Below are 24,218 nucleotides of genomic sequence, written 5' to 3' on the forward strand. Positions count from 1 at the left end.
ACGAGGTTGTTTCGTTAAAAGGAGCATTACCACCCGGGTAGAAAGTTTATACGGAACGTGAAGAACATACGGAACGCCGGAACTAGGAGCACTTTGTCAGCTCTAGAGACGAGAGAGAAGGACCGACGAGAGAGAGAGAGAGAGAGAGAGAGAGAGAAGAACCGACGAGAGAGTGCGGGGCAAAAAGAGCGAGAGAGAGAGAAAGAGAGAGCCGGTTCTATCTAGCCGGCGCAACAACGATAGCGCAGGACGGTCCAAGCCAACTTCCTCGTCTCCTTCGCAACATAAGTTGTACTCGAGCAACGTGAATATAAATGAGACTAACGAGCTCTCTGTGATGTCGGTAATGACGGTAGATTGCAGTCGGAACAAGCGAACGGTCAGCTCGCTGGATTCCACGTTGCCCGTTGTCACGACTCCAGGCTTCTCCTGTTACACACACCGCTCCCGCCGCGCTGTCCGCCAATGTATATATTGGTAAAACCTTGGCACCCAGAGGCCGGCCATCGTCAGGGATTACGAGCGATTGCCCCGTGATTCGACCGACATCAAGTGGCCCATTTCGTTCTCCTCGGAAACTGAAGATCCACTGGCAGTTCGTCTAACTGTTCCAAGTGACTGCGCCGACAGAGGGAAACGGCGAATCAATTGGAACGCTTGTTCGCGAATGAACGATTCAATGTGCGGCTGGATCTTATAATACTGATAAATATAGCTATAATTAATATACTGATATACTGATATGATATACCAATAAATATAATATTAAATACGAATAATACTTGTATCACGAAAATTATTAATAAGGCTTCCAAGACAATTTTTCGCTAATAGCTCATAAACGAAGTTGTGGATTGCATTTTCGCTCAGGTAAAAACTGCTCCGAACGACCCCAGGAACCTCTCATTTCCCGATTGCGTGTGTCTCTTGGGGCACCCTGTATATTTTCATTATCTTTCGCAATGTTCCCTTTTTGTATGCTAAAGGACACCACGCTTGCTAATAAATGCAAATCAAATTAAAGCGCGCCATTCTCTAGACTTCGTAGCGGGAGCACAATTATATTTATACGGGATAGAAAAATTATGCAGATGCAGCCTAGCAACACGACGAAACTACTAACCTTCTTTCACGAGATGTTGCGACAATTTCACGCGGAGGTCTCGCCGGAGACACGTGTCCCGGGCCACACGAAACCGGTTCTTTCGAAAACCAAGAGACCGCATCGACTGTCAAGGGATTTACCTTCTCGGTTGCGTCCGAGCACAATGGCAGCTTGTGTTTAAGGTATCGAGTACTTTAATTTCGGTAGAAGGGAATAAAGGAATAAAACGCTGCGATCGTGCGGTGAACCGTGTTGGAACACGGTTTTGTCAAGGGGAACGCGACGAGTTCCCTTGAAAATTTCTCTGGGTATATACCTGCGCCTTAACTCAGGTCAGGAAATGATCCTGTATTCGGGATAGAACGGTATCTTAGGCGAAAGGTTCCCGCGCGCTTCCTCTTTCGAAGGCCCTCTGGTACTACCTGCTCTCGTCTATACTGGTTTCGGATCTCTATCTCGCCGTCTCGTTTTTACCCCTCGCCAAATTCCATTTGTTACGCGAACGTTCCCCCTTGTCGGCAGTGTTTGCTGTTCGGTTTATCTGGATAGAAACTACTTTATCGAGCCAGCTCCTTTCCAAAGCGATGATAGCTTCGCGCGATCGCGGGTACTCGAATCTTGACCGAGTTCTGAATCATTCGTTCCGCAGGGTATAGGTAAAATTGAAATTATCTGAGTAGGTTGACTAGGAAATTGCGGCGATCGCTGACACGAATTTGACGCTGTTATTTAGATATCTGAAACTTTGAACGATCTATTTAATTCTAATTTAAAAGTCCGAAAGATTAATTATTTTATTACAAGAATGCATAGTGCAGATAAGTTCTTCTTACGATTACTTGCCTTTAATTTCTGTAAAAATTTTATCTTATTTATCAATGCTTATTTTGATAATAATAATTATATAATTATATAATTTCTATTGAATAGGAAAAGTGCAGTCGTAAATAGAATATTCTAACAAAATAAAAATCTTGATATTAACAGCATAGGTACCATTCTTTTTCCATTTTAAGTACGTATAATATAAATCATAAATTGCACAACTCTTTGATATAAATCAAAGTCAATATCACATTTTATTATTTTATGGCAAGAATGAATGCTTCCAAAATACGCGCGATTAGATACGCCTAATCTGGTTATAAAGCCAGTATAATTTTATTACGAAAAATGCACGGTTTTTTAAGAGAACGCTGATGTCCCATTCAATGCGTGTCCCATCATCCATGGTAGTTCTCCGTTACTCGATTATCTGTGCTCTTAGAATACGAAGTACGCTATAAAGGCACAAGTATTGGAACCGATAACTTTTTATCTCTCTGCTAAAGACATTAACTGGAAGTTGCGCTATTATAAATTCCTACGGAACTAGTCCCTGTATACGACACTGTTCGGTGAGCCTAATCAAAATTTTGTACCTAAACGCTTTCACGAGCGCGCGAAGAGCCTGAAGAATTTCATAAAATCGCAGTGTTTTATTTAATAGGGAGAAAATATCGAAGCTTCTTTCGATGTTATTTTAACCCTCGCACCCTGTAAAAATTTTAACACTAAACCAAAAATTATAATAACGATAAAAACAATTTTGTCAAATATTATTAGAGAAATTAGATTATTTGAACAAACACTGTAACAGAAACTGTACAGAATTTAAATAAGTTGGATCCTTTTACTTTTATCAAGCAGTGCACAGCAACAAATTTTACTGTCCAATAAGTTTAGTTTGAATAAAATTAAAAAATTATGACGTTGATTTGCATAATCCGACTAGCATTATCAAACGATTTATTTGAAAAGTGGGAGATGTCCCATTTCGACTGGCTGAGTGTTAAACGCGCGTGCTCGTTCCGATCGATTGCGGCGACTCGATCTCGCGGTACGATCGCCGAGGATCGTTTTAGGGATCGAGGACAAACACGAAATCGAAGTTTGCTAGAGGAATGCGAGATGACCATTAATCATTGGGACCGGTCGGCGCAGCAGGGACATGAATAATTGGTGCTGGTAAGTGATCGTGAATAGTGGTTTCCTCTTGAACCAATTACCGATGCCACCGGAGCATCTCTCGAACGAAAGATAGAAGAAGGATCTGTGTAAAGATTATCGAAGAAATTGTTTCAGGAGCTGAAGCGGTAATGGGAGGAGGAGGAGGAGGAGGAGGAGGCGGGGGCGGTGGAGAAGGAGGGCAGAGCGTCTTAGAACGATATCGATGGACCTCGGGTAGGGAAGACGTCGCGATGCCCGATAAGAAAACCTCGAAGATCAAACGGGGCAGCGGGGTGAGTCGCGAGGGAAAACGGAATTGCGGCGACCGGGGTGCGCGGAGGAACGGGGGAGGGCGAGAGAGAAAAAAAACAGAGTCCGAAGGCGTGGGAGACAAAGAGTCGAGTGGCGCGGTCGCGGAGAGGCTCGTTATCCTTGATAAATCAAGAGAAAATTGGAAAAAAATCGATCGGCAAGATTGCGAGAGCCGTGGATGGACGGGTATCAAAGAAGTGCCGCGACGACGACCCCGTATTCCGGGGAAGCGTTATTGACACTGGCGATAATGCGGCTTCGGGGAACGACCGGTAATAAAACGCGATCCCGTGGCTCCCTCGGAACAAGGTTGCTCTCAATTATAGAAGACAAAGCGCTATTCTTGGACCGGCTCAAAATCTATTCTCTATTCCGCGCGGCTGCCTAATGACGCCGATAATTCACCGCTGCGCGCGCGCGCGCGCGGGTACGCAAGGGACGACGAAATTATTTTAAGCCCGCACAGACATTCTCTCCTTTAATTCCTCCACTTGTAACTTACAATCTGTTTCCCAAACAACTTCCGCGGCGTTCGGCTCTCACCGCTGAGAGATTAAACTGTCGGATAGGCCCAGGCGTCTTAGGCGATACGACCGATGAAAAGAAAATAGGAGAGTGCGGACGGCGGATACTGTAAACCGTAAATAAACAAACGTTTTCGGACAAAGGGGATCCCCAGGCTTTCGGCGGGAATTTTAATGCTCGTGTATTAGCTCGGTTCCTTTCCTTTGCCAGAAAGGAATAGTCTTGGACAGTCTTCGATCACCGGATTTTTGATAAAGCAATAATTTAGAATTTCTTCAGCTATGCCGTTGAAATTGGTACGATCAAATTGCAGATCTTATGCCCTTTGAATTTTCAAGTGCTAGACTTCTCCAAGTCGGCAGGCATCCTGCAAAGTGTCAAATTCGACCAAACAACGTGTTCCATGGTATTCATAAAAATGGCAAAAGCACAGCGAGTGTAGGAAATCGATCCGATTATCGGAGCGTGCTATTGCGGAACAAAGAGTAATCCCAAAGAGGAGCGAAGTTCTCAGCGAAACGAAGATAATCCGCCGCGGAACGAGGCTCGTTCCGCCGCAGGAAGCGCAAACAACTTTCCGCGAAATTTTTCAATCTTTCGACCCGGCGTCGTTCCGTTCCTCCCCGTCCACCGCTAATTGCCCAATGACGTAATTTGCCGGGGCCCGGCAAAGTTTCCCGGTATAAAGATCCAGCGGCGTGCAAGTCTCGGGGTCTGCGTAAAGTTTGTGAGAGAGAGAGAGAGAGAGAGAGAGAGAGAGAGAGAGAGCGTGCACGCGAGCCGGTATCGCGCGCGTGGCTCTCCTCCTGGCCGGGACACGAATCGCGTGTATTCCAGAAATAACGCGAAACTTCTTCGCGAAACACGTAACTCGACTACTAGGCAACAATGCCGGTAAGTCTGACGGCGGCTGTTCAACCGGGTCGCGGTAGTGTGCGGTGTTCGAGCGCACAGAATCGAGCCGACCGACAAGCGGCTCCTTCTCGTGCGTGGACGAAGGTAGCGCGAGCCACGGCCTCTCTCTCTCTCTCTCTCTCCGTCTCTCTCTCTCTCTCTCTCGTTTCCCCGTGTCGTTACACCCGTATCCTTCGGTTTTATACCGACGCTTTATGGCCGGCGATAAAATTCGCGAGCTCGCCTCGGCAAACAAAACCGGACGCGACGAGAGCGCCTTCAAAGAAACCGATAAAGCGGATTTCACCTGAACGCGCCCGCGACCGGCCGATTTCAGGCTCGGTCTCTCTGTGCACGTACACACATTCGCCCGATCGGCCTCGCTCGTGAAAACGGCGCGACGATCGCACACCGCCGCCAATGTTTGCGCGAATCGATTATCCATCGAGGAATGTTCCGCGATAACTGTTGCCGCGATTTCCCGGCGACTTCCTGCGTCGACGCGCGGCGCCGCGCGGCCAGTTTTGTCCCGCGAGCGGCCAATTAACGGAGGGCGGCCGCCGTTCCCCGTTTGCGGATAAACTTGTCGGATATCGCGTTTTATCGATTCGCTGCTTCCGAGAACGAACTACGTGCCGGGGCGAACGCGATCTTTAACGTAACCACTCCCGCGTCGACGAAGAAACACGTTTCGAAGCCTTTGGACAATTGACGAAGCCCGGAGAACATCTAACGCGTTAGCACTCATTTTCGTCGCGGCGCACGGTAACGCGGCAACACTCCAATTTATAAGCCACATTCGATATATTAGCTTGGTAGCAACTTAAACGGCTCGACGATGTAAGCCGATTACACGATTAATCGTCGCGACAGAGCGCTCTCCCGTTATTTCGTTACGCTGTTTATACAAATTTAATTGACAGTATTAATTGGTCCAACATAATCTACTTTACTTCACGTTAATTCCGCGTGCTCGTCGCTGGAATGACGGCTCTACATGAAATAAATCAATTAAACCAGCCGACCAGATTGTCATTGCTAACTAAACGCATTATGCAAATGGAAAGAGTTTCGCTGCGAACGCGAAACCAGGTTACGACGGGGAACCGGGAGATTCGATGAACGATAGAAGCTACCGAAATCACCGGCAACAATGTATAAACATAGCGTGACCGTAAAACAGACGAGATACCTTTCCGGCATGGAAATTATGATGCCGCTTGCGAATGCCTGATTAAAGTATCATTTATTCGATGCGGAACGCGAAAGTACCCGGCCAATAAAGATCTCGGTTTACGGAGTGGACAGGTGACAGTGATCCCCGAAATCGTCGATCAAACACGGTCGTATCGAGGTTCGATTGGCCGATAATAAAAAAAGAAACGGAAAAAGAAGATTGCGAGCGGATTGGACTTTCTACCGCGGGGACGAACGTGTTTCCTCGAACGTGTTAACAACCGTTCGAACTGCACGCCGTATTACGGGAGGCCGGTGCACGACGAGGGCCCCGATGCACCCGAGAGTACATCATCGTTTCGTGATTTACTCCGAGCCGGGCCCCGTAAAACGAATCGTAAATGATCGCTGCCGCGGAATGGGGGGGAGAGCCAGAAGAGAAACGATGGGTACCGGTTGGTCGCGGACCTCGAAATCACCGGCAAAAAGATCGGCGACCACGAAACGAGCACCGGGGAACCTCGAGGTACCTCGTGGAGCCTCGTGGAGCCGTCTGGGAACGCCGTGGAACTCATGCCGTTCCAGCGCGATGCGGTTCGTTTACGTAAGACGATCCGCCGGCATAAAAACGAGCGAAGGTAGCAAGGATTAGCGACATCCCTGGCGTGTACCGAATTAGAGGAGGGGCTTATTACTTTGGCTGCAGCTGCGCGCCGTAATCCCGCTGTGCGCTTTCCTTCGCCGCGTGTGTGCACCCTGATACTACAGGCTGTGATGGTACAGGGTGGTCCCAAATTGCTCCGCCGAAAATCTCAAACCGTCTACAATCAATCCATCGCGATACTCCTTGCCTCCTGATAACATATTCTCGCGAATTTAACGCTTCTGCTTCGGATATATCCGTGTTCGAACGACCGCCGGATATATCCGTCATTCACGCGATGATCTCTGAGTGCGATCGCCGGATATATCCGGTATCTATATCTATAAAGTGTCTACAAGTGCCATCTGCAGTCTATGATAAGTTCTTCGTTATCAGCGGGATATTTTTTGTTGATTTTACGGCATCGAAACAGATTACGTAATACACTTCAGACATCAAAAATAATCGTTTTCGAGAACATTATCGCTGTTAGGGGTGCTTCAATTTTAGGAATAAGTATTGTAATTTTTAATAATATTTGCTACAACTTTAGTAGAAAAAATCCAAAAGGTATAAAAATTCGCGTTCTTTTATAGTATATTGTCTTCTGTTTTACGTACTCTTTTTCTCAAGTGTTTGAATAATAATAATAATATCGCATCGGAAGTTCTAGTTCGTCAATTTCGAATCAGGGAGAAAAAGGTGTAAAATCGTGGTAGAAACGGGGCTTAAAGAGTCTAGACGGAGAGCGGGAGGAAATTCCTGTAATTTTCGGGGGGTCGAGTAAATTGCTGGGTCGAAGGGCCCGGCGAAATAATTCGGGATCGGTCTGTACAACAAAAGAGGCCGGCGGCGCGGGGCGAGCCGGCGGGCGCGCGCGGCTCGGTTATTGTTTCTAATTTAAAGCAACGATTTCCTGTCAGGCCGAGCAGAAACTAGACGGCGCGCCGCAGCGGCCCCGCCGTCGGTGTTCTCTCCCTTCTGTCATTCGTACGGTCTCCTCGTTCGTTTCCTCGTTCGTTCTTCGAAACGGGGTTACGTGGGTTACACAGGGTTAGCAATGCGTGCAGAATACGCGTGGGCTTCCTTTGCATGTCGGTCAACGACTCTCTCGTCTCTCCGTTCCCGAGCTACGCGCCGAGACCACGGCTTCTGTGGAGACAACGCCGATTCCTCTGCGTTTACGTTCTATCTGTTCCGTGTCTCCTTGAAGCGCCGTGTCCGCCGCGCCGGCAAATTCGTCCGCGCCGGATCAAAACGCAAGAACGATCGTAAAACACTTGCTTTGCCACTCCTATTGTGCAGTTACTGCCAGTTAAAGAAGCATTTCTTGTTTTATTAATCCGCCGTTACGAGCTCCTTAACGTGCCTGCCGCTTGACTCATCGGTACTGGCTGCTCCAAAACTGGTTTAACCATTTTAGTGCCAACCAAAATAGTCGCGGGTATTCGATCGAAGTACGCGAAACTTGTTTGATGTAGTTCGATCAAGTTTTGAAAAGAAATTGCAATTTTGTAAAATCTCATAATTACCAAATTCAAGAGGGAAGGGGAAATAAGAAATGAAATTGTTATTTAGTAGAAATATTGAGATAACAATATTTTTTTTCAAAAGTAGCCAACAACGATATGTCGTTCTTTGGCACTAAGAGGGTTAACGCGGCGCAAGCTTCGATCAATTACGTGTCTTACAATTCTCTCTTTTGAACGAACCTGTACGAGTATGACGAACAGGAAAATTGAACCATTATTTTCGTAGCTGTTTATCGCGTTGGCCGGCGAGAGCGGCGAAGAGTATTTTCCAGATTTAGAGTATTTTCTAAAAAGCATAAATACGCGAAACACAAAAGTTTAGCTTCTTAAAAGGGCTCAAGGAAATTTCGCCTCTGCGCAATTATGACCGTCGATGCAGCTCAAGTTTCTGCTTCTGTGAAAAAGGGGGCACTTCTTTTCTACAAAATCTACATAATACTTGCCAGCGAAGCGAAGGCAGCCCGTCTGTCGCTAGCATAAAATTAGGCGGATACGAAGAAGTTTCGCCGTGAGGTTAGTTCGGGTTGCATACGAAAATAAGCGTGTAATTTTTCGGAGGGCGGCGAGGTGTACGCAGAATTGAGTCGCGAAGGGAAATTGCCGTTTCGTGTCATTGATCTCCCCTCCAAGAAGGGAGGAGGAGGAGGAGGAGGAGGAGGAGGAATCCGTTGAGCCGCGAAGTCGACTGCGAAAATTAGCAAAGGAGAAGGGAAGAAGAACGCGGATTCCCACTCGACTTTGCCGGCCGGTCGAATGACAATGAGGAGAAGCGTTGAATGGACACGAAGGCCCGGTGTATTTACGGGACGGCGGCGGCGGCGATCGCTGCGACGCCGGCGACGCGTTTTAAATACTCCCGGCGGCCGTGACTGCCAGGCGACGGCGTGCCACCAGAAAAAAAGCATTTTCTGTTCATTACCGGCAAAAGCGATCGCGCGAGCACGCCGAACGTAATAGGCCAGTCGACGCGGGGCTGGTCGAGCTATTATTTTCTTTTTTACGACGTGATTACCGTCGCCTCCATCCTGCAGCTCAATTGGCCCATCCGTGAAGTACTCTCTTTCACCATCTCACTCACTTACTCTCCCTCTCTCTCTCTCTCTTTCACTCGTTCTTTTCTCTTGGCAGCAGGAGCCAATTTCCAACGATCCGATTTTGTAGCGACCGGCAAGAAGAATCGTGGCGCGGCAAGAAAGAGGAGAGAGAGACAGAAAAATAGCGACCAGGGCCAAAGAGGGTGGAGAACGATACGTATTAGGTTGTCCTATAAGTTTGAGCCGCGCTACGCTACGAGTGACTCTAAGTGGCTGTATTTATATAAATATGCAGCCTTATCTCTCAGCCATTTATGACATCGGTTTCAGTCGTCCCAGAGCTCTTTCAAAGTACGTTCCGTTGGTGACAGAGTCTCTTTTAAAATTTTGAGGGGTACAGCGATTATTAGGACCATCCGCAATTGGTTTAGAAAACGTAGAGCTGGCAATTTCGAGTTGAAAGATGAAGAAGAAACTTACGGGACACCCTATTAGAAAAGGACAAAGGTGATGCCGAGAGAGAAAGGGATAATGTCCGGAGAGAGAGAGAGAGAGAGAGAGAGAGAGAGAGAGAGACGGAGACAGGATCCCACGTAATTTCCACATTATTAATCCGGCCAGAGCACTAGCGCATTCCCATTTGCGTTCGTTTCATCGCACATCCCGAGGATTTTGTTTAATAATCCCAAAGCTTGGCGAAGCACGGCTTACTCGAGCCACTTCAGCATACATCCGAACTTGCTTCTGCGAAACAGCCGCGGGCCGGACCGGACCGCGCGACACGCTTTCTTCGGGGTCGCGAAATTAGTTGATAGAGATAACGGTTCCCTTGGTCGTCGTCGTCGTTCGCGGCCACCCCTCCCGTCTCGAGATAAACGAACGTTCCAACTAGGAGAACGGAGAGGATCTCCGCTGATGGGAAAAATTCGATACCCGATAAAGAGTTGCGACGGAACTACTTTGCAGTTTAATAGGCGACTTTGCTCGAGGCGCTCCCGCGAAAACTGATGGTGTTGGGATAAACGGTGGTTCCGCAAGCTTGAGGCACTCGGATCCGGTGCTTTTCATTGCTAGTTTTTGAACTGCTAGTTTTTTCCCAGCGAATTATTTATCGTTCGCTTGTAAAACTTCTCTCGACAGAAGCTGCTTCGAATCCCCTCGCGCTTGATAATAATAAATTAACGAATCTGCCGGATCGACTTTTCGCGCGACAAAAATATTGATTGCAAACCCCCGCAGAAATCCCGGCGAAATAATAAATAAAGTTAAAAATAATATCGCGGATGTATCGAGGACAACGACCGCCGAGCATTCATATTTCGGGCTACGCGCGTTCAGCTTGATCCAACAAAAATACGCATTGTCGAATCGCGGCAGACGAGATGTATCCAGGTCAATTGCTCGGGCAAATGGCGCACCCGCGCCGGCCAATATTTAATACACAATCTAATTACTGTCAAACCATTAATAGAATAAATATTTGAAGACCGATATCAATCTTCCGTGTTTGGCCAGGAATTATATTTAATCACGTTCCTCGAATCAGCAGGTTTGCCTAGAGCGTACGAGCAAAAAATTCCCATTTAGCGAACAACTAACGAATTATTGACACGAGCAAATATAACTAGATTCGGCGCCTATGGAGAGCCTCGTTGCGAAACGAAATTCGGTTTTTGTTAAATATGGAGATCACTTTGCGGAATATTCGAACAATCTAATATCGTTGGCAGCGAGCGCTGTGCTGTTTCCGCGTGGGTAGGCCTCTGCCGCGTGCAAATATTTCGCAAAGCTCGCGGCAGAGAAAAAGTGATAACGCGAGCGGATCTTACAAAAGGATCTATCTCCCCGTTACAATATCCTCTAAGTGCTCCAACGATGCTGCATATAACGGCGCAGGCCTTTGGTATACGCGTTCAACCCCGCGCATCCCTCGCCCACGAGTCGTTCCTCGCGAAAGTATAGCGCGGATGATTACGGTTTCGCACTTGATTCGCGGCGACACGGTTTTCCCGGGCGATTTTTTCGGAATCTACATTATTTCGGGAAATCTCGGCTATCTCTAGAAATGCGGGTACGAAAGAGTGCAGGCAGAGGTTTTCTTCACCGATTGCATTCCCCCAGGAAATTCGCTGATTTCACGGTGCTGCGCATTATTCCAATGACATTGTATTCGAGTGAAAGTGACGAATAATTAATTAATAATGGCTCGGTTATTTAATATTAGTTATTCATTATTCGTTTACTGAACTTTTATTTGTTATTTATTATTCGTTATTGTTTGGTCTAGTTTCCACTAAAAGCTGTCAAAATTGCAATTTAATTTTTGAAGAGAGTGAGAGAAAATAGAAAGCACTATACACAGTTTATGCCTAAATGTATAGTTTGTTAGGTAGTGAATACTTAATGTCTAGGTTATGGTTATTTCCACGTGGCCTCATTCCCGTTCCCTAGATGTCTCTGATGTTTACTGTCTGTCCCTTTGTCCTATAGTTCGTCTTATGTACAATACCGTAATTAGCCTAAACATACGTAGGATGGAGCCACTCGCTGGTATTATTATAAATGTATATTCAATATTTCTATTTTATGTATACTCACACGTAGGCGAAATATAAATTAATGATATAATTAATTAAATTATTATTTTTTTGTACAAGCTGAAAAACAGCTGAGGAGAATGTACTGTATTTTTCCTCGTCAACATATGCGTTGTCTGCCAACCAAATTTATTGTTAAGATAATTTAAACTCGACTTAATTTACAGCAACTTTGCAATTTATTTCGCTCGCCTTTTTCACCGACTTCGTACAGATCGCATTTCAAGATAAATTTCCAAATTCCCGGAAACGCGGCCGACGACACCGCGCCACGATTACAAATCGGTGTAAAATTAACCGGCTAACGCGGTCGAGAAAGCAGTTTGAAATTTTTCACGGGGACAAAACAAATTTCCGAGCGATTATCCGGCAGCCAGAGGGGAGGGGTTGGGAAGCCTGGAAAAAGAGAGTCGTCGGGGGCCTGATTTATTACCGAAAAAGCGGCGGGGAGCACGCGAGCCTTCCGAAAACTGTTGAAAGTCCGGTTTTATGCCCGGGAAGGAATAATAAATACATACTTAGCGTGACCCGGTGGGGCGCGTTGTTAATCGAGAAAACTGCCGGAAATGAAATATCGCCGGCCCGTATTTGCAGAGGGGCTTTAATGGCGCAGCGAGAAAACGTGGAAATTCATGATGTGCAATATGACGATTATATGCATGGTTTCGCGGCGAGAAAGTCCCGGCTTTGCTGTTCTCGTTAGTATTCATAAAGCATCCCCCCACCACCTCTCCTCTTTGCTGCGCCCCGGAAGAGCGGGGCTCGCTGAAATCTTCCTTACTGCGGACGAAAACCCGTCCGCGGGCACCCATTGGATTTTTATAAACTCGTGACATTTGTCCCCCGGCGTCGTACGAATTCCGCGAACGAGGTGCTCAAGGCTTCGGGCTCGTTTGCACGAGCGATAATCTGGATTATATTTGCCAGTATTCACAGAAGCTACACAGAAGCGTGAAAAAGCCGCATGAATATTTCGTCGGTCACGTGCAACGGTGCACAGGTGCATTACGCACGTGCACGTTTCTTCCGTACCCGGGCACGGCGTGCGTTGGTTTTCATAAATTGATTCGGGCCCGTTGGGCAACGCGTAAAACTATTAGGCTCTGTTTATCGGGGAAAATTAATACATCGCGGATATCGAACAAATTACTTTGTAATATCGCGTCCGCGCACTGAAACGTTTCTCGCTCGTGTTCTATCAAACAAGGTTTACGTTCGCCTGTGTTTTAGCGGCGCCTAATGGCGCGGGCGATGTTAGAACAAATTAATTAAACGCTACACAGAGAGGCGGTTTCGAACAACTTTCACGCGCCGCGGTATAAATATTTGCAGGCGATTAAAATAAATCCATCGAGTGAAATTCGATTAGTCGCGTTATACGTCCGACAAGGGTCGGAGTTTGAAAAACGAAGACTCGACTTTACGGAAATTGAATGATGCTCGGTGGAGATAGAGCGCCGGCTGATCAGAATTCAGAGGGTAAATATTTGAAAGAACTCTTGATACTTCGTCCGTATTACAATGGATCCGGCGATGGTATTACGCGCGGCGGCGTTATAGATCTCCCTCCCCGCCGTTCGAGTGTTTGAGAGGATTACAGCGGCTAAAAACCATCGTCTACAACGGTGTTCACGTGTGTCTAGCCGCCGGGACATTTCAATTTACAAGCTCTCCGCCGCCGCCGCTTCGGTAAGAAATTCTGGCACTGGAACAACACACGGTCGAGTCGCGCGACTCCCGGCCGACCATGATCTACAATCCGAAGTAAATTCTTATCTTCGAAAACTACGGTACTAGCCAACTCGTTTGTTGCCCGTTAAATCTCCCGCAAAGTGGCGACCAGGAAAACAATCCACGCGCTATCAGCGATCGCCCTATCAGCGATCACTTACACAACCATTTTTCCAAGAATTTACGGTCTCGCCGCGAAGAATCTACCCTCCCTTAAATTTTCCACGAACGGAGTAATAATTCCAATCGACCAAGACTTTTCACTTTCTTCCTGGCTTAACAGAACCAGCGAAAATCCGAAAGCGTTTCACATAGCTACAATATCTCACCGAATGGGACACATTCTTTCTGCCATCCGGTGAAAATATTGCTCCAGAGAAATCTCATTAACTTCCTGAATGTCTACCCTTCGAATGGAAAAGCTCGTGGAGGTGAATCGGAGTTCTTTGGTCAAGGATTAGTGTTGCAAAATGTTTGCCGCGAACGCTTGTTAATTCGGAGTATTTGGTATCATGGTGGAGAAAAATTTGTTTCGCTAGCCAATTATTTACGGGGGTCACGGGTGACCGGCTATCAACTTGGCAGTGCCGTCATGGGGGCCACCGATGACTAGCGCCCCCATATGCATCGCGTAATAGAAAATTCATCGTGACGCCACATACAATCCTTGTAATATTGGCGTGGCATTCAACGAGTTAAAAATATTCAGGCAACGTTAATTCGCAGCTGATCGATAATTCGATCGCGGGAACAAAGTCGCAGAAAATTTCGGCAACCCTCGATCGTCGCTTTCACTCTATCGATGCCTCGCTTAAAAGACATCGAACGACCCACGAACAATTCGAGGAACTCTAGGCCACGTCACGGCCACGCATCGGGGATGCATTTCTCGGCAGCCCGCGGTTGAATATCTCGAGAATTCTTTCGCCTTTTTTTTTCCCTCCCGTTTCGTCGTTGCACGTGTTGCTCGGTCCTTGCCTTTTTCATGCTCTGGTTACGGCGCGAGTGGAAGCGAGTTTACTTCAGATTGCACCGGGGGTCTTGCGAACACTTAAAACGCGAGTGACATTTTCGCGGGGTGTGTGTGTGTGTGTGTGTGTGCGTGCGAGAGACCGCGGGACCGCGCGATTCAGAAAACCGCATCGCGCGCATTCCGCCGGACAAACGCGGGCTGAATCGAAGCTCGGCGAGCACCGCCGCTCGCTCGAATTAAACGAAAATTCAAGGAGCTCGCCTTTTTACTGAAATTAATAACTACGAAATGCCGGCCCTGTCTCTCGGCGAATTTAACGCCCGGCTGCGAGATCGGTATCGGTGTCGAGCTTGCAGGTTATGTCATAGGCGGAGATCAAGGACGATGGAAGAAATGCGGTAACGATGCTGATTAGAGGATAGATCGCAGACTTTCTGACATCCGACTAGTATTGCTGCAGACTGTGCGCTGTAAGATAATAAATAATTAAGTTCAATGGAAGTCGACGTGACAGGAATTAAAATTCTACTAAACTCTATTTTTTGAAAATCCATCTAACGTTGAGTAACCTAATTTTATAGATTTCAGAGAAAAACCAAGACATTAAAGAGATATATAACGACTTAGATAAATAAGTAAATAACTAAGAGAGAAGTAATATAATATAACCAAACAGTTTGGTTATCAAAAAGTAAAGAACTAAATCAAATAAAATGGCAAAAAAATATTTAATTTGAAACTAGATTGATGCTAGCGTTGAAACCAAATTTCTAATAAATGTTATTAAATAGCGGGTGTAACGATTGGGCGGCAGAAAAAACGAGGAGAAAAATAGCAAGGTAACAGTAACGATGATTATCGATGGCTCCATTACGGTGCCGAAGCAGGAGAGCATACAAGCCGGATAAAGATCGTCGGCGTCGGATGAAGACGGAAAGAATAGATGAACGCCGTAGCGGAGCAGGGAGTGCATTACCACTCCGGTTTCTTTCCTCCATAAAATTAGCCTTTGTCAGGAGGATCGAGGCTCTGCTCTGCTCTGCTCTGCTCTGCTCGAGAGAGAGAGAGGGGAGTCAAAGACGCAGCAGCTGCTCCCGAAGTATTAGCTGACCCATCGTTGTCGCCTTTATACACCCGGCAACCTTTTACTGACGTATTTATCGCCGTGCTCGAGTTTACGACACCCTGGCCCCATGGACACCATCGATTTTACGAGTCTAATGCTTTTCACTCGGCCGTGGATCGTGAAATTCGATCCGAGCTTTCTCTTCGCGTTCCCCCCCTCCCCCAATGTTGTAGAATTTTGCCGAAACGGAACAGGTTACGTGGCTCCGAATAGAAACATTCTGTGCGACTCTTCCGGGCGGCGGAAAACCGGCAAGGTTTCGTTAACGAGGACTTTTTAGAGACGATGAAGGAAGTGTGAGAAATGTAGCATATTTCGGACTAGGTAAATAATATTTCTAAATATATTAGTGCAAATAATATTTCTAAATATATTACTCGAATAATATTTCTCAAAAAATAAATTTGTTACACGAGATGTAATTTAATCGGGGCTATTTTTTAGGTTCGCGTGCCAGACACTAGACAACGTTTGAATCGATAAATTCCTGCTTCGCATTCGTACACGGGCAAAACAGTTTCAAATAGCATCAGCATTTCGGTTTACCAATTATCGGAAATTTTACGTAAATCCTCTAATCACGGTTCACAATACGTTCACCTCATTGAAATACAATCAAATAGTTCATGTGCAATTTACTAGACAAAGCTGATAGCGCGCAGTGGACGCCATATGTGCTGGAATTAAGTCGGTCGGCATGTTGTTGTTTCGTGTTTCTACATAACATCGGGATAATTATTTTGTCATTAAGCTATTAGCTGTTGCAGCTTAAAAAGTGTACGAGCTAGTTTAACATGTCGGATTTCCTTCGTATTCTGGTTAATTATAATTTCCTTTAAATTCTGTTTAATTATAATTTCCTTTAGATTCTATTTAATTTAGTAAAGAATATCAAAGCTATGATATATGCTAGTTAACTCCTTCCCGTACTTTAGCGAGTCAGATTCGCGATGAATATTTTTGCCCAAACATGAATATCGAGAGTCAGACTCGCGAACAGTTAAACTCGTAGAGGTTCCTCATTTTGTGTCACGACGATTATACTCGTCAAAAACAGCCAACCGATTAAATGAACTACACGAACGATGACGTTGCAGCGTTTGCTCTCATTGTCGCGTAAAAAATGCCCGAATCTCGAGAGGAAGTACGCGATCGACCGTCGAAAATTGACCAAATTGTGGCATTGTTCGCGAGAAAAAAAGACCCCGAGAAATTCTTTTCCGCCAAGTGGACTACGGGGGGGAGTCGACGAGTTCTTGCGGCACGATCGAACAACGATTCCCGTCGTCACGAATGGAGTGTATTAATCAACAGTTATCTCCGATGGTCGGTTGTATCCGTTCGACCAGCGTTTCTAGGACGGATAATGGATAATCGTCGGCCACCTGTCCCTGTCGTAATCTCACGGAGGTGTAATTAACGAAGCCTCGTTAACATGCGGACTAAGACAAGGGGTCAAAGCACCCATGGAAAGCCCACGTACGTAGCCTTTAACGGCGTATCGCGGGCCCGTAGGTAATAGTTCGGTAGGTAATAGTTCGCCGAAGCTGTGAGAAATATACTGCGCGCGGAGAGAGAGACTGATCTCGCACGCTTTTAGCGCATTAATCTTATCGGTGGATGAATTCGGCCGGCGGTCTCTTAGCTGCACGCAACGCGCGCCGCGCGCGGCGCCCGCTCCGAGAAAACTACCGTCAACTTTGGAGCACGCCGCGATAATGCGAGCATAAACTGAATTTTCGAAAGCTGATTACGATGCTGTTACGGCGCCCATAACCGTGCCGTAACAGTTGATTAATCGGATCATCCGCGATAAGGTATCGTAATCTCGAATGAAACGGTGCAACTGTGGTATACAAACTCTCCGCAACCCAAATTTGTACTCGTATGATATTACATAATATTTTATTGATCGAGTCGACGATATTTTGGGTCGCGTGAAATCTTTTAAACAAGCTCTAATCTTTCAGTCTCATGTAATCCATGCGACGAACGTGTTAACGTAAAATTCGTGTACTAAAATTGGGAATTGAGAAGTTGCAATTTATATGAATAATTTCCTTTTCCCGCAGCGTTGTGTCAGTGCTATTTTAGAGGAACGGGAATCAAGCAGACGTCGAAGTCAATGAAAAAAGCAAAGAGCACAGACATCGCGCGAAGGAATTTCGGACAAAAACGGTGTCCCTGGTTTGTAAATAAATTTCGCGGCCCGTCTATAAATCCACGCGGGCACGAGAACTATTTAAATAATTCATTCTACCGCGGCTGTCCAAAAATTCCGGTATCTGCCTTCCGACGCCACCGTCCGACCATCAATTGCCCGGAAATTGATAAACTGCCTTGCCCAGTCTACAATTAATCTCTACAAATTCGTTAACGGGGAAACGTGACCGCGCATTCGGCCTCTAATTTCCATGTAAAAAAAATATCCGCTCGTTAAAGAGTCACTGTGAAACTCTGTTCGACAAGCGGCACACGACGCTACGGAACCGACGTTACAACTTACAACCGAGTTACACCTTTTGAAAAGGCAGACGATGTCGCGATGAAATACGGCGATCCTTCTACGCGCGCGGGTCTATCCGCTTTAAAGCGCTACGTTCCACGGCCGAAAGAAAAGTTTGCCCATCGCCTGACGAATTCCAATGTTTCTTCCCGCTCCGGCATGGTGGTGGTGGTGGGGGGAGGAAAGAGAGAAAAAAAAATTTCGAGAACTGGTTTCGGAACTAAGAAACTCGTCCCCCGATAGAAACAGAGTGGCCCCAGAAGGATTTCAGCGTCCGTGGAAAGGAACTCGCTCTCCGGCCGATCTGTTAATTTCATGCGAATAAATATCGCATCGATCATTTCCTCGTCCGGCTACGGGCTCTTCTTGTTTTCGCGCCGAGTGGAAAAACATTTCGAACGGTCCCGCGGAGCCGACCTTCGAACGCAATTGAACGATTCATTCGACATTTGTCACTGGTGATGAACGATTCTTGCGATCTGCGCGAAACTCGAGGAAAATTTCACCGCGTCAAGGTAATTATTAAGGACGAAAAAATATTAATCGACAGAATCTTGAAAGAGATCGTAGTGCAAGGGTTTAATATTTCGATATTGACACAATTACGATGAGAATGAAACGTGAGCAACGAATCTTTTGCACAGATAAATAAAATATCAGGTACAGTGTCAAATCGGTACTATTTGAACTCTCATGTTGTCAAATAATATATACATAATGGACGACATTTGCCCAAAGTGTCCCAGTGCCCTATAAATTTCTTAGAGTTGTAACGAGACAGAAGAAATGTAAATACTACGGCAAGTACGTATCTTATAGTGAATAATGACTGTAGTAATGCATGGACACGACTCACACATTTACCGTCGACTCAATATCATCGCAACTAATGGCCACCAATAAAAGGCAACGGCTAATAAAATTAGGAAGCAACCACCTACATCGGCGCAGGTGTCAAACGACCCGACACCCGTAGCAGGCTGTAAATCACTGTAGCGGCCGGATCCGCGAGGACTTTAAATTTTAAACGTCCGTAGGAGTCGTTTAAAATTCTTCGGGCCGCCGCCGGTGATATCGAACTCGCCGTTTCATATTTAGCGAAACGCGCGCGCGGTCTGCCTCGCTAAACGTTTCCCAAGCGTCTGTTTCTCCGTACGTGCCACCTTTCGAGACACACAGAGCACACAAAGCAACGGAATCGAGAAACCCGAACGCGGCGAGAGTTTATTGACACTGCGCGCGGCGGGGTGAACACGCGTTGCCGATGATACCCCTCAGTGAAAACATCGCGCGGCCGCGAAGGTTCCGCGGGTTAAACAAACGGGTCAGGTGTCCCACGAAATCCGCAGTCGACGGAACCAGAACCAGAACCCCGTCGAACGCCGCCGCCGCCACCTTTGACGGAGGGCCACTGTTTATTGACAGAAAATAAACTGGTAGCGCCGTTACACCGTAAAGACAACCACGGGCTGCATTAACATTCGTCGTCCGCCGCCGCTACACTGCTTTGTCCGATGGATCCACCAATTTCGTGAAATTTTCATGGAGTTCGCTCGCTGACAGCAGAACTACACCCAGTTGGTGGAACGAACTCCGACGGGTAAGGCGACGATTATAATTATTATTATTATCTTTAAATTGCGAATTTTATGAGTTTCCAATGGAAACGCGACAGAATTTCAGACGGCTGATACGTTATTTACAACCGGTTGAAATCATCGACAGAGTAAATAGGATTTCGTTTGACTTTATCGTGACAAAAATTAGCCAGAGAGATGCGACGAAGGAACGTCGAACGACTGACGCGTCGTTATTTGTAACCAGTCAAAATTATTAAGAGAGGAAATTGATATTCGCTGTTCGTTGCAACTGATGCGTTTTTATATCGCATAAAGATCCACGATGTAATTTGGAAAACGGTATCGTTACTTGGAAAATCGATGTCATTTTCTTCGTCGAACGGTGTCCGCGACGATTCGTACAGGGCAATCGCTCTTTTTTTAATGCGTGCCCGTAAAAACGCTGGAACAAACGGGCGACCGATTTTAATCGAACGCTCTTTGTCCGTAGCAGCGCTCATCGATATTCGTCCGACGGGGTCCATTTGTACAATTTAGCGTCGGCAAATTGGCCGAACAGATATCGGGAATTTATTCAAATTATTTGCGGGAAAATAAATTTGATATCCAGTTCATAAATTTCCGTATGGGGGAAAAAAATAAAGAGTAAATAAAAATTGAGAAATACGTTCGCGGCGTAGCAGCGGAACCAGTATCGCGCGAAATACGATTTCAACTAGTTTCGCCGGCTTTTTAAGCGGTCGGCCGGAGAAGTTTCCGCGAGCACTCGCGTACCAGGATCACCGGCTGTCGCTAAACCGAAGGATCATTTTTCCCCCAATAACCGTCGAAATCCTTGTTGCCTCGTCGTCCGACCGAGGATCGCGATAGCCGACGCCATTTTGTCCGGAGCACGCGATCGAAGGTCCGATCGATGGTCTCGAAAAGGGAGCTGCAAAACCCGATGCGCCGAGCTGAGCAAGCACCGCCGAAACGTTGCGAAACTTTCCCACCCGAAATCCCGCGAAACTTTGGCAAAACAACGGAAGCAAACAAACGGCGGAACTTAACCGCTTCCTATCAATCCCTGGCTCTTGTACGCTAGCGAACAAAGATATTTTCCACGCACCTTTTCGAACGTCGAACCCGGTGCGCCGACCCCGCGCGGACAACGAGCTGCTAGCCGCCTCCTTTCTCGGCTGGGCTTCAGGTAATCCAAAAAAAAAATCGTGACCGGTAAAACACCTGGTCCTGTTCGACTGTCACAAACCCGCGCCACTGTGCTCACTCGAGTGCGTTCGCCGAACAGGGAACACGGACTCTCCGCGCGCCGTAAATCTGAAGGTGAAGCGCGAAACGGAAACGAAAGTAAAAAAGAAAAACGGAAACGCGCGACGGAACTGAAGGAAACGGAAAGGCCGCGCGGCGCCGCGAATAACCGTCTACTGCTTTTCACTGTCACACCCCGAAGAATATCACTTGTACGTCGATCACACGCGATGATACATCAAAACAAAGAAGAAACTGCACACACGAGCAAGGGGGTCGCGCCTCCACGTGGAAGCCGGCAACCACTGAATAAGAGCGTCCGTCACGTCGGAGCGGCAAGCCGAAACTAGCGCGCCGCGCGGCTCGCGAGCAGGGCGAGCCTAGCGTGCCTCTCGCTCCCTCTGTCGGCGTTCCTTCCTCCCGTCTCCTTCTATCCTAAGCACACTCTCTCCCCTCTACGCGTTTCTGTTTCTCCGGCTCACTCTCTCTCTCTCTCTCTCTCGCTCGCTCGCTCTCTCCCGCTCTGTCTCTCGCGCGCGTGTTCCCCTTCGCTCTCCTCGGCAAACGACTCCCCTTCACGCGCAATCCCTTCCTCTCTTCTCTCTGCACCGTTCCACCGGTCGACGACGATCCCTTCTCCGGCGAACGATCTCTTACACAGAGACCAGCCAACCCGGTCCCTTTTCCAGCCGGGGTCCCTCTAGTCCGGTATACGAATATCCAAGCTCTCTCTCGTGTGTACCGTGCTCTTTCGTTCCCTACCCACTTGGGAGAAGCTCGCCGGCGTTATGCACCGGTGCACACCGTGCACGCAACTTCGGGAACGATGCAGTCGTCCCGTCTCGCTCTGCTCGCAGGCCGAGCGAGCGAGTTCTCCTTTACGTACGGCCCGATCCTCCTCTTCCACGTTGGCCGGACCTCACCGACCCGCCGATCGTCCCGTGATATTCGGTCTTTGATGAATGGACCAGGGCCACCGAGCGCGAGCGCGCGCGCGCGGGTAAGTACACACGCGCCGAATTTCAGCCGACCTATATTCCACGGTGATTCACGGACCGTCGCATGCCGCCGGCTTTTCCTAAAAAAAGTGCAACGAAATGCAATTTTTCTGGTACACACCGTGTCGCGGTACACGTTTCGCAGTGGCCGGTGCCGCTTACAAGTTGTTCGTTTCGCGCGTGGTCGTATTAGGGTGTCCCATAAGTTCTTTATGGTACGTATGATCTCGAGAGTATGCTCGATAAAAATTCGTAATATAGTTTGTGCGAGATAGCGGACGCCACTAACATTACCAGGACAATGGTACGTATAATCAATTAATTAGGATAAGATATGTAAATTGGTACGATGTTTGGGTTCCATACGAATTCATGGAGACTACCCTTATGAACCACATGTCTCTATGTGCACTTTGCTTCTTCGGCGATATGAAATAAATCCTTTTTTAAAGAGCCAAGAAAACCACCTTAAAGAAAACTTTAGAGGACCTTTGCCAATGCAATGTATCGCGTGGAGACGAATTTTCCGCAGAATTAAGTCTTCTTTTCTTGATACGTCGCAATGAAAACCGTACGAAGTTACGAATCGCAGCCAATTTCCGATGTGAAGGTACCAGTTCGTGGTGGTGGCGCCACTAGCTTGATATTTAACGCGTTCAGCGCCGCGTCAGTCAAACAGGTGACACTAATTTCTGACCAATTTTTTAAATTCGTTTTTATTGCAATTTATTTGAGCAGACCGAATTCGATTAGAATGTTACAAATGCGACAGAGTTCCAATTTAAACCCCTGTGATAAACATTAACTTTCCAGTTTCGCTTTAATTAAATTGCTGTTACATTTGTTAATTTTGTTTCCTTAATTTTTATATTCTTTTATCAAATTTCTTCAACGATTTAAATATGTCATACAATTAATCCGGCATTTTATTATACAAAACAGGTTCATTATTGAATAAATTTAAGAAATTTAGAAAATTTAATTTTCAGCGTATATAATAAATTGATACAATTCTAATTAAACATTTTGAAATATATTTCAAAGTAAGAATTTTTTGGAATACAAAGGTTCCTGTTCAAGATTCAAACCGATGCGAACAACACGAACGATCGAATCCATCGGCCGTTCGAATTTCTTTCGAAGCCGTTCCAGAGCGCGTGTCTTCGAGTGTTTGCGCTACCTTTGTTTGCCCACTGCTTTTCGAACGACTTCGAATTCTCGGAGAAAGTTTTGTGTGTTTTCAGCTGTATGCTTTGGTTTCCTTTATATTCCTCCTCTACGTGTCCTGAAAATTAATCCGCTATTAACAGATATTAGGATCTCGAGAACAACGTTAACAAAGACGTTTCCAACGTCGATCCCCTTTCCTATCGATCGAACCGAAGTAATGTAGATCGTATCGAATTCGCCTTTGTTGTTCGCGCAGAAATAACCGGGCTCCCATCGAGAGCTTAATTGTTGGAATAGAATCGGGTTCCGTGTATTCATGAATCATTAATAATGGCATTTGCAATTCTATCACGGGCTCTAATACCTTATAATTGGGAGCTTGATAAATGGGCATAGCTCCTTCGATGATTGATACGCGTGTGCCACCCTTGAAAAATATTACATAGGTGGTGCCGCGTGTATCCAGATCCCGTCGCTCATTTTATACATCATTAGCAAGCACCGGCCGTCAGATTTTGACATTGGGTTAACAATTTATTCGACTTTATCCGCGGTCACGCTTCATCCATCAGCATCGGGTAATTTAATGTTTTATCGCCACGTAATTTGTATTTCTTCAATTATGAGCGCCTACTTCTGCGTCGAGGAACAGAAAAAGGAGTTTGATGCGTGCCGGGATGGCCTCGATAACCGTTCCGACAATCGCTCGCCGCTTGCGATATTATTGGAAGCTGCAGCAAGGCTGCTTATCCGACATTGTACGCCCGGGATAATGATCTCTCGCGACGGCAACCAGCGCGTCAGAGGCGTCGCGCGATTACCGTATCTTTTCGTTTCGAGTAATCGCCGACGCGACATTTGCTTTACCGTAATTGTTTCGTTCGTGCCGCGAAACGCGACGAAAAAGTTCTTCAATGCTTTCTGGACCACACGTGGCGCGTAACCAATCAGAGGCTAATTATTTCTATCCGTAATGACTCGTACATTTTTCCGTATTTTATGACGATAATAGGCGTGCAATTGCGGTCGATGGTCGAGATATACTTCCGTCGAGGATCCATTAAGAGGGAGCCTCGAGT

The 24,218-nt window shown here is 46.6% G+C and overlaps 1 protein-coding gene across 1 annotated transcript in view; it reads right to left on the reverse strand.

Moving 5' to 3' along the window:
- The window catches only part of Kug (FAT atypical cadherin kugelei), a 565,526-nt gene extending 544,261 nt beyond the window's left edge, over positions 1–21,265 (reverse strand). The window contains exon 1 of the mRNA XM_078186334.1: positions 20,832–21,265. The gene's annotated coding sequence lies outside the window, so the exon portion shown is untranslated. The remainder of the gene's footprint in view (positions 1–20,831) is intronic.
- Between the last annotated feature and the right edge of the window lie 2,953 nt (positions 21,266–24,218).

The sequence above is a fragment of the Augochlora pura genome, chromosome 2 (assembly GCF_028453695.1).
Source record: "Augochlora pura isolate Apur16 chromosome 2, APUR_v2.2.1, whole genome shotgun sequence".
Lineage (NCBI taxonomy): Eukaryota > Metazoa > Arthropoda > Insecta > Hymenoptera > Halictidae > Augochlora > Augochlora pura.